The sequence below is a fragment of the Scleropages formosus genome, chromosome 15 (genome assembly GCF_900964775.1).
Source record: "Scleropages formosus chromosome 15, fSclFor1.1, whole genome shotgun sequence".
Classification (NCBI taxonomy): domain Eukaryota; kingdom Metazoa; phylum Chordata; class Actinopteri; order Osteoglossiformes; family Osteoglossidae; genus Scleropages; species Scleropages formosus.
This window is the reverse complement of record NC_041820.1, coordinates 8,773,657-8,785,497: the sequence shown is the minus strand read 5'-3', so window position 1 is coordinate 8,785,497 and position 11,841 is coordinate 8,773,657.

Here is an 11,841-nt window from a genome sequence, read left to right as displayed (position 1 = left end):
ATATTAAAAATGTCACACTCGGCTATATCGAAACGTAAGAAACTGCTTAATTTTGCTTAATGTATAAACCGCCATCAAATTATCAATTACTTTGTGCACCCCTCTCAGTAAACACATTAAAAGCATGTTCTTTCAGCTCACTTGCTGACAGATAGATTATCTCAAAAGTAAATATTAACCACTGTAATAAACAGAGTGCAGCAAGCAACAGGAGCAGTGACAAACGATGGGTAAAAAAAGAAATGCTAAAGGCACACTGTGTCTGTGGTTTAGTGCACTTTACAGTCTAAAAATGGCACAGAAATGCCCTGCATATTTTCGAGCATGACAACCGGCTGTGTCGGTGTGTGACGGAACACGGTGGAACGTGACAGCATCTCAAGAGGGTCGGTATTTAATCAATTCCCCGCCGGGACACCTTTTGAATAACTGATGGGCCTTTTCTTTGATGATTACCTTCCCATTACAGTATGTTGTCTCACGCGGAGGCCGGGGTCGGGCCCCCATTGTCTGCCGCCCTCCAAGGTTGGCGTTCTCTGAAGCCGGCCTCCTTTGTGGAGCTGTCGCCTTTCCATCGTGCTCCGCTGGCCCATTGTCCTCCTGTCCCGGCCCTCTGACTTTATCACACTCTGTCAGCTGTCTGAGGGGATAAGTGCAGGTGGTAATAAAGTCTCTGGGCTGGAGAGAGCCCAGCCCCCCGGGTGCCGAGTGTGGCCCCTGTTCCCACTCTTGCCTGATCCCGGACTTTAATTTACGCTGCCGTCCCCCCAGGCCACCCCTCCCACAGGACAAAGAATGGTGAGATACTGCTTTGCATTAGTGCGCCCAAATTAAACCCGTCAAGTGCTGAAGTCTTTTTTTCAGTACAAATTGTATTAGAGCTGGGTCAGGCCTTCTTTAGAAAATGTCACCATTTTAATCATGGATGAGATTCAACAACTGAGTGACACTACATTCGGTGAAATTGTTAGTGTCTTCTGCATTTTCGGGCAAAAGGTACAATAACCTATGCGTACGAGGCTGATTGTCTTGTGTCAAGATCGTATTTTAATGCCAGAATTCCGACAGAAATAAAAGCAATAAGCAGTGCGGAGGGCGTCTCGTGCCGAGCCACCAGGGGGCGTATTGATCCGAGGCACTTCAGGGTTTTTTTAAAGTTGTGAGTTCTTCGCAAATACCTACAGGCTCTTTAGATGTCGCACACCTGAACTAATGCATATAAGTAATCGGAGACGAGGCCGTGCGTCGTTTTATGCGTTTGGACGTTTCACGAACCGTCATAGGAGTTTGATGACTGTGTTTGTTTCCAAACTCTGCATGCATAATCTTAGCGTTATTTGTATCAGAGTTGTTTTTAATGCCTGGAGAACAAGATGTGCTGGAACACAACACCTGAGCAGCAACATGTGGCAGCAATAAAGAGGGCAGAATATTTGTTTCAGAAAACCACGAATTTGTTTACCACGCTTCTAATGTCTTAAGTCAAGTACGGACTGAATTGTCATAATCACAAAAAGGTTCCGTGGCAGAATTACAACGGCAAATCCATGAAAGATATCATGTTCACTTTTGTCCATCCTGTTCCCTCTATGTCCTGAGAAAGGACCTTTTTAATTAAAAAACCAACTTCTGACATCATCGTCAAATTCTGCGGATTATCAGATCAGATGATGTTAAGCTCTTCTCGTAGACCGACCCAGAAGGAAAGTAGATGGTGCCCGGCTCTAGAGAACTCCACCGTGGGCCGCAATATCCTGATTAAAGACAGCAGTCTGCGATCGATAAGATCTTCGTCCGCAGGCGTCTTTCCACTGTTTCCTGCCGCATTGCTTATGTCACAGAAACTGAGTCACTGCCCTGTCCTCCTGTTTGCTCCAAAAGGAAACGTGATACGCATCTCACAGGACGATGTAAACCAAACGTTTCCTTGATGCAATCTGTTTATGTAAGCCATTGGGTGGAAATGTTCAATTTAAGGGGTGATAAAAGCAAGTGGCTCATAAGTAAACGCATGCGTTCCGTGGAGGTCCATATTTGCAATCTTCACCTCAGGAGCTGGTCTCTGTGCCACGCGGCTGCCGTCGGATAACCCCGTGCTGCCTCGACGCAAAAGCCGACTGATTTAATTACGGCTGCGTGATGTTCCTCGCCTCCTATTATTTACTCATAAATCTCTGCACGCATTCATGCGCGTTGCTGAAGAAGGAAGCCGAGACCAAGCCCAGCATGATCTTTTTCGAGAAACTCGGTCTATAAATTTGCCTGTAACCTTGTATTTAAAGGAGTCAGGCTGAGAGGTAAGGAACAGCAGGTAGTGGTTAGAGCCACTCAAAGGATGTATGTTCAAATCCCTGCTCCGCTGTAGTACCCTTGATGAAGGTACTGAGCCTGAATTTCACCACCAAAAATGACCCAGCTGTATAAATGGGTAAATCATTGTAAACAGTACTCACATCTGACCACTGTTAGTTGCCTTGGAAGAAGACAAGACATCTATAAATAGTAATATATAGACATACGTATATAAATAGTGATTAAGGTCAAGTGTGCCTATTTTTTGTCTCAGTTTTTTACTTCTTGTTGATTCCATGAGGCAGTTCTGTTAAAATATGTATTTGTACGCAGCTTGTATGTGATGTATCTGTTTGTATAAATCACAGTACTTGCTTGATGCCAGTTGGCATAAAGGTCTCTCAGGTGGTTCAGTTGAGTCGTTATTTGTCACTTTCATTTACGGAATTCAACCCCTGTACCTTTCCATCTAGTTCTAATACATTACCCCCTGCTACGCATCTTGTTACTTGTTTCCTTTTTAGTGAACGGTTGCAAAAATTTCCCCCGTCACATTAGACGGTTTCTATTAACCCCTGACCTCTCTTTGGTGTGTGTGGCTGGGTTGCGGCTCACACTCAAGCGAGGCCCATTAGCACAATGACATAAAACAAAAACTATTTTGACAGGCGCAAATCAGCGCTAAGTGACACTGAACAATGACCTCCTTGTACAAGGGGGCCAACTAGCAGCAAGGCAGCATTGGGTTTGACATGTTCTGCCAGAATATCAGTCCTGCGATATGTAAGCCTGAGGATTTTCACCTCTGCGCTTGCCTCCGACGTTAAGATGAGAACGTATTCGGAAGCGCGGCCTTGCGGCGGGATAACATCATCTAGCTTAACAACGAGTTGCTTAACCCATCGCTTGTGTTTCCCGTCCATCGCCACCTAAGAGCCTCCCCTTTAGCGAACGAAGCTATGAACGGTAAAAACGACTTTTAATGAGATATCAGTCAGCTGAAGCAACACGTGATTGATGCTGTGAGTTCCAGGTGCTGGTTTTGGCACATTTCAATGTGATGGTTGTGCTCTGTGAGAAATGATCCGGCTTCGGAGCGACAAACCAGGGGGTGAAAAGGCTTGTTCATTATTTTACTCCTGACTGACCACTCAAGGTCTTGGCCTTGATGATACAGTACTTGGTAGCTTTGCCATACTCCTTCTGTGATCAGCTTGGCAGACAACTCAGTAGCACTTGTAGCTTCTGCCAATATGTTTCTTGGCTTCCAAAGAGACTTTTAAAATATTCAATTAAAGCTGCAGTTAAAGCAGTGTTTATGTTATGGCTTAATTAAACTATGTTTTATATATTTTTCTCTATCGAGTTACTTGGGTGCACTGCGGCAGGATATGTCTCAGCTGATATTTTTTTACGCGAAGACAGTCCGCTCATCTAGACATCATCCACAAGCTGGAACTGGTTAAGTTTGCTTAATTAAACACCTCTGGTTTTTATAGCGGCATCAACGCAGTCGTGGCTGAGTGCTCCGGTTCCGCAAGACAAGCAACACAAACGCACACAACCCACATGGAAAAGACAAAGAGCGATGATAACAATAAAAACTCGCAGCATATTTAGCAGCTAAACTGTGCAGAAGTTGGGGGGAGACCGATGGCAGAACGCCTTTATTTCAGTGTAATTCCTGAACTTTAGTGTCCGTGCATGAATGCCGCCTTTCATTTCCATCATCCAGGTGCACACCCTTTCACACTTCGCAGTGTTAGCCAGTGTTTTCTTTCTCCCTTTCATTAGCAGCTAGCAATTAGTGCCCTCGTCCGTCCTCCACGCTGGGTGTTGGCTTCAGTTCTCCATTCAAACACAACCGAACACTGAAGACGTGCTGGATGCATTTTATATCAGGTAGCTATGCGTATGAAACCCAGCTGCACTCTCCTCAGCAGCACAGTTTTTACATTTAGCGTTCACTTTAAACCAATAGAATAACATGTAAAACGTCAAGTATCCCTCAACCCCCCCTTTCGAAGAAGAAATCGATGACTGTGAATATTTGCTACTTCCCTTTTTTTTTCTTTAACGTGCATTTTTCAGTTAAATTGAATTCCGAGCATTTCGATAAAGTGTGTACCCCAAAAATAAATCTAAAATGTTTTCTGTTGGGAGATTCTTTTGCATTGGCTGACTTCCACCTGCATATTCCAGGTTTATAACTATATCAGTATATTGTAAAAGTGTAAAGAACTTTTTTGCTATTAAAAGGCCCTGAGAGGTCTAAAAGAGAGGAGATTAACCTCATTTAAACCTTGTTTTTCTGTAGCATCAACATCACTGACAGGCTACACTGTCCTTGTTGGCTGTTCCATGAAATGTGCTTTTGGACCTGCGTAAATCTGCCCGAAACAGGACAGCCCTGTTAAGCCACAGAATGCTCTTTGTGTAAAAAAACATCCAAGCTGATCCCATTCTGATAATCTTTCCTCTCATCTCAGCTTCAGCTGTGACCAAACAAAATGTGCCTGGAGATCAGGAGAATGTGCTAGGTGACGAATAGTTACACTACGTGTTATGAAACTTTCCTGCAATTAGCTAGGTCATTCTATTCCGAATTGTGGGATATTGCAAAGAAAATCCCCAATTTTCTGACATGTCAGCAGCAGGTGTATTAAGACAGTTTTAGCATTATGATCATTTGCATGTGTTTTTAATGTTTTAAGAAACCTGAGCAATCTTCGAACAGCTGAATAATAAAAGTTAATGTGCGACATGCATGCGATGTTAGAATTTCTCTTTAAGACATACAATATAACCAGCATAACTCGAAATTTCATTCTGCGTCAGTTTCAAAATTTAGGCCCAAAATGTTCATTACCATGATTATACAAACTAGCATAAAAATACATTTAAAATTATTCTGACAAAAAGCAAAGGAAAATAATTCCCATCAGATTCTTGAATGAAAACAGCACAGCTGCAATAGTTTATCCTGAAAACACACCAAAGCCAATATGTCTCTCCCTGGAATGTAAGATATATGAGTTATGAAATGCGCGATGGTTTACATAATTGACCATCAAGCAACCACGTTATGTTGCTTGACAGGAGTTTTGACAACACAGGGTGCTGCTACATAAAAAATGCAATAAAATGTAAATGTGGTTCTTTATAATGAATATCACATGTTCTTTACATTCAAGGAGCATGAGCTGCTAATAAACCACACAAAGCATTCCATTAAAACCAGCTGCCAGGATACAAAAAGACATTTATAAACACAATCATTAGTACAGGTGGGATTCATTATTGTGGAATGTGTTAAATATAAATGAAAACCAGTAGCAGTCCATCTTTCAGATCCAGCTAGATGCAGTTTAACCTTACTTTTGTTGATGGAAGTTTTTTCTGTCATCTGTATTTCCACATATTACATCTAGAGATGCTACTTAATACTTGCCAGGATAAATGCTTGAATTCGATACATAATGTAATTATGACTTTGTCTGCAAACAGTAAACGCGGTCTTCCGTGCGGTCGTGGACTTACATTGCCAGATGAATGAAATTTGAAAAGTCTAGTGTGATTGAAACAGGCCAGTGTAAGACAGCTGAAAGCCTTAATTCTGACTTCACCATGGGAAACAACTTCGGCCATTCCTCACTACGTGCGGAAGCATAAACTACAGAATAGTGAGATACACAGAATAATTAATCCGAACACATATTGTACATGTGTAGTATTCACATTCACTTTCCATGTAAGCAGCTTTAATGTGACAAGGGTTGGTTTGTTGACTCAGACGTTCACATAAAAAGCAGACAAACAGGTGCACTGCTGGTGCAAACTTCCAAAAAAACAAAGAGGTTTGATATAAAAGGAGGCCTTTGAGAAGGAAACAAAGAGTGAGTCAGTGTCACTGATGCCAAGAGTGAAAAAGGCTCCATTCACAAAATAGGAATCCCTGTCGCAGATAAAAATTTTTCCAAGTTGTGCCTCAGCTTGCTTTTGGTATCTTTACATTGACTTTTATGGCATTGCAGCATCACATACAATATATTGAATCATCAAATTATACTATCAATCAAGATTTTCAAGATAGCAAGTAACTCACCCAGCTATTCATTTCCTCATATTTTGAAGATGGGAATCACTTGAAAATCTTCTTTTGGAATGATTCACTGATCATTTTGTTGTTGTCGTCATTGCTCAATTAGAAATATTTGTTGGTGAGATAAGCTGCCCCCATCCTTTCACTGACTGATCAATTAAACAGAAACTTAAATATAATACTGTTTTGGTTTCAACTGGTTTTGAGATCATTTTGAATTTGTGCCTTGGGCTTGTGAGCTGAACTACCATGAGAATATGCCTTGCTTTCTAAACATTTCTTGGTAAGTACCTCTTTTCCCATAAGAAGGGCTGTGTCAGTTCATAGTGTTCCCATTTGAGTTGTACAGAGCCCTACTGTACCTCAGCTGGTTAGTCTGACTCACAAGTTGCTGTATAAAATACCAGGATACTGTTAACATGAAGTCTGTATGAGATATACCTGTTAAGCCTTCAGTACATGGGAATGTTTTGACCAGAAATAAAAAAAAAAAAAAAAAAATGTGTTGAGATTTCTTCAGCCTGTTTTGGAGGAAAAAAACTGTCCCCTGTATAGCGGTTATCAGGTAGATTACAGTATAGTAAGGAAATACTACTGTAAAATTTAAGAAGGGCATAGGAAAATTACTGTGAAAGTAATCAAAAAACCATTTGTTATTATAAGAATAGCAGATATTTTTAGAAAGTTTTTTTCTAAAAACCTCCAAACCGTTAAAATTATTATCTGAAACAAATCTCTTGTATCAGATAATTTTAACTAATACAACAGATTTTCCACCTGTGTTATGTGTTGTTGCTATGCATTTAAATAATGGATCTGAATCACATCTGCTGGTAAATGGGAGGTGAAGTATGCAGTTCCAGGCTTCACATCTGCTGGCCTCTGACCACATCCCAACTCAAAATAGTGGTTGCTGTAATCATTTGGAAATATTGGTTTTATATCCATATTGGTTTGAGTCCTTTTATGCCAAAGAAACCACAAACATGCATTCTTTTTATCATTTGATTCAGCCTTGTGTTGATCTTAATGTCAATAAATAGAAAAAAAAAACAAAATATCTCAGAACAAACAAAATATTTCGTAAAACAACAGCAGCAGATGTTGGGCAGTGGTGCATGGTTGTAAAATACCACAATGGAAAAAAAAGCTTGAGGTTCCACAGTTTTTCAAGTCACCAGATGTGCTCCTTCCCCCCGACATTCTCGGTGTTCCAAAACCCAATTTACTTATCCCTCCTCTTTCCTCCTTGTTGGTTCCAACATAAAGTGGTGACCTGTTATTACCCGTCCACATGTTCAGCGTTCGACATTAGTTAAACCTAAACAACTGTTTTGACTGTATATTCTTGCTCAGCAGTGTAAAATCACGTTTCTTTCAACGCATCATGCCAACGCCGTTCAAGGCACAGAAATTAACTGATTTCTTTTAAATTTTTTGTGTCGTTTCCCTATGTTTATTCATTTTTAATTTTACTTCAGACTGATTCATATATTTTTGGTACTTTGATGAATTATAGCCGTTACTGTGCACCATGGGCCAACACTCCAGCATCGTGGGTTTGATTCTGGCTGCCAGGATCTGTCTGTATGGAGTTTGTATGTTGTGTGGATTGCATCATGTCATCACAGAATTTTCCATTGATTGTAAACTGCTACATATTGCATTGATAATTATGAATGGAAAATATTTCCTCCATTATTTCCAGGTTGTTTTTCCATACAAAAAGTGTTTCCATAGCAACAGTAACTATAATGAACCGAGCTCCAACCTGTGGTTTATTTGTGCTCAACGTAAGGGACGGATGACCGAAAATTTATATCCGGTGAAATGGAAACCGTTCTGTGGTGGTTTCCACTGTTCAATGATCAGTAAAATGACTCTTAATGGCCGAAAGTACGTCATTCTCATTCTTTTCTAAGTATTGTATGTTATGCTCATGTGCAAAGACATGCTCTAAATCAAAGTAAACCCATAACCAGTGGAATTTTTTGCAATCATATACCATTTTAAGTTTTGGCTTCACAAGGCTCATATTCATTTGGGGAACTTCTTAGAAGTTCAAACAGCTTACAGGAATAATAATTATAGCAACATGCCAGTGCTCGAAATCATGTGTATAAGAGAAATGCTAAGTACTAGACTTCTATTTATATTTAGAATATTATCAGTAAAAAGATTACATTTGGCTAATTAAGAAAATACAAAAACATGACAATGGTTAAATTTAAATAGGTTTTTTATTTGGACATAAAAAAAATCAGTTCATTCTAGTTGTGAATTATAATTGTTTGGACTATAGAACCTGTTAAATTATTTTAAACCTGGGTGTTCTTTTCTGAAATGAAAAATCTAGAAAATTACTTGAAAAATATGGAGTAAAGTTTTGGATCCATTTTCACAAGTTACACAGCTATCGTACAGTTGTTATTATATGTTATTATACTGTATATAAACACCATATTTAGTGTACACCTCTTTGACCCCACCTGCGCTTCTCTAAGTTCTGTTGAGGACACACAAGGCTCTGAGCTGGATGGTCACAGCACTTAAGTTCAGGAGACAGGAAGATGACTAGCCATCGTCATCTTCCAGTTCCACTTGTCTGTTTGCTGAGGTCTTGGTGGGATGTTGCAAGTGAGCAGTGTGTAGGGAATATTTACTTTTATTCCTTACATAATATTGCAGAATATTGTTAAGTGCTGTGGGGCAACAGTGCCCTCTGCAGCAACAGTAGCTCAGTAGCTCTAACAAGTTGTAACATACAGAATGTATACAAAATTTTAAATACAGCAAAGCCGTTACAATTTTGTAGATGTCACATAAATTAAAAAAATAGGAAAACGGTTTTAAAGAAAATGTCTTATTCTTCCATTCATATGTATCAGAGATAAGAATACAGGAACAGCTGGTAGTGTAGTGGTTACAGTGGCTGCTTTTGGACCCAAGGGCTGTAGGTTCTAATCTCACCTGTAGCTATATTAGCTTTCAGCAAGGTACTTACCCTAAAAGTGCTTTGGGGGGGGGGAGAGAAACTACTCACCTGTATTAAGGGGGAAAATTGAGGGTGGTGCAGTGGGTTTGGCCAGGTCCCACTCTCTGGCAGGTCTGGGGTTTGAGTCCTGTGTGGGGTGCCTTGTGATGGACTGATATCCCATCCTGGGTGTGTGCCCTGTGTTGCTGGGTTGGGCTCTGGTTTGCTGGGACAAGTGGTTTCAGATTGTGTGCGTATGCATGGGTAAAAAATTATGAAGTAGCTTAACACTGTAAGTCACTGAGAAAAACATCAGCTAAATATAAATATGTAAAACATATACAATATAAGTTCTTGGGCAAGTAGAAAAGAAAGCAATTTCAGCTGTAGCAGTGTACAGGTACAAAAGCTAATCATTACCTGTGGTTAAGAGTTAATTACAATATTTAATGGGTGAAATAGAGATTTTTTTTCTTATTCAGTTTTTGGCAAAAGGTCTTTGGAGGACACCCCCTGGATCTGGCTTCATACAGCACTATATATAGCTCAGAATGGTGAGCTGCTGCAAATATAGTCATTTCAGAGCTGCGCAAATAAATGGTCCCATCTGGAGTTCGATCCCACGGCCCCTGATTTGCGACTGAAGCCGTGTCGTGTCACGTCAACCGCAGCCTTCCGTAGGACACACCCTGTGCTCCGTGTTGGCTTCCCTCTCGGTCCTCCCGGAAAAACCAAACCATAAGCCATATATGATGGAACTCTTCCATCTGTATTGTGAGCAAAAAACTTTTTTAAACAAATCAAAAATGACAATTTGGCCTTTGCGAGAACATGGAATGGTTGGTCTTACAGAGACTGAGATTAGTGGTGCCGGAAAAGATCTGACATTTTGGCAGACCGATCATGTTGGGATCGATTCCTATACATTTACATTTCTTATTTAGCAGACGTTTTTCCCTAAAGCAACGTACATCTCATAGAAAATACAATTTATGCATTACATTAGGAGAAAGAGACATAGTTGCAGATGTGTGATTCTTAAGTGCAGGTGGGTTGTTTCTTTCCACCATAGATACTATACATACTCAAAGTAACACAATGGATCCATAACCAAATTATGCACCTTAAAAACAAGCATTGATTGCTTCTACTAGAGCTGGTAGACAGCGGAACAGAAAGGTGCAAAGAACCTTCAAAATGCAAACTCCGTAAAACATCCTTTTCTACTGTTTCCAGAAACGGTTTCTGTTGGGTGCTCAGCAACACAGAAGAAGGCATCCGAACGTTCCAGGTGCACTAAAGCATAAGCATCGCATTGAAATATTCAAAAAATACAATTATTACGTTGAATGTTTAATTCATTTTGTGAAGATGTAAACACCTCCCTCAAAATGCTACATGTTGTACTGGAAGAGAGAGCTGAGTGTTTTCAACCATATCCTAACATTATTTCAACATTTCATCACAAAGTGGCACAGCACACATGTACTCAACTAGTTATTTTGGTTTCCGGCAGGCAAATTTCAATACCCAAATATGTGGCTTTTCATTCTAATGTGTTTCTTTCTTGGAAATGGTTTCTTCCCCTCTACTTAAACAAAAGTGCCTTGTTAAGCAAAACCTCGGCTCCCTTTCATGCACCGTGTGGTCGCTGTTCTATTTGCACATGCTCAGACAAATTAGAACAACAGCTGTGCTATCTGGACTATTTTGATTTATGCTGAAAATACAACTTAGAAGACTGAACCCTCTGCGTACTTCTGTACTTGTGGCTTTGCGGTATTTCCAATATTTATATGTTTTGAACCGCAATATAGGAAATGCCAGAATAATGGTTTTTGCATTTTGGCACAACTCGGGGATTGTGGGACAAGGCAAATGATAAATAAAATTTGCATTTATTATTACTGTTATTATAATTTAGCTGACATTTTTCTGAAGGACCATACAGTGTGAAGCTACCTACAATTATTTACCAATTTACACTGCTGAGGAATTTTACTGGAGCAGTTTAGGGTAAGTACCTTCCTCAAGGGTGCTACAGCTAGAGGTGGGATTGAAACCTGCAACCTTTGGGCCCAAAAGGAGCAGCTCGAACCACTGCGCTACCAGCTGATAATAGCCTGACTAAACCATCAAGAGAACTTGAACATTATGAAAAGAAATTATTTTACATTTAGCAGACACTTTCTCGAAAATGACTTCCACTGAACTCTATGTAGTGTTATGAGCCCACACACCTTATTGACCAAGGTGACTCACACTGCTAGATACACTACTTTCACTGGGTCACTCATCTATACATCAGTGGAACACACTCTGTCACTCATACACTATGGGTGAACGTAAACAGCATGCTTTTGGAGTGTGGGAGGAAACCAGAGCACCCAGAGAACATGCAAACTCCACAGACTGAGCCGGGATCGAACTCGTGTCCTCTCACACCGCCCAGGCTCTGTGAGAGAGCAGTGCT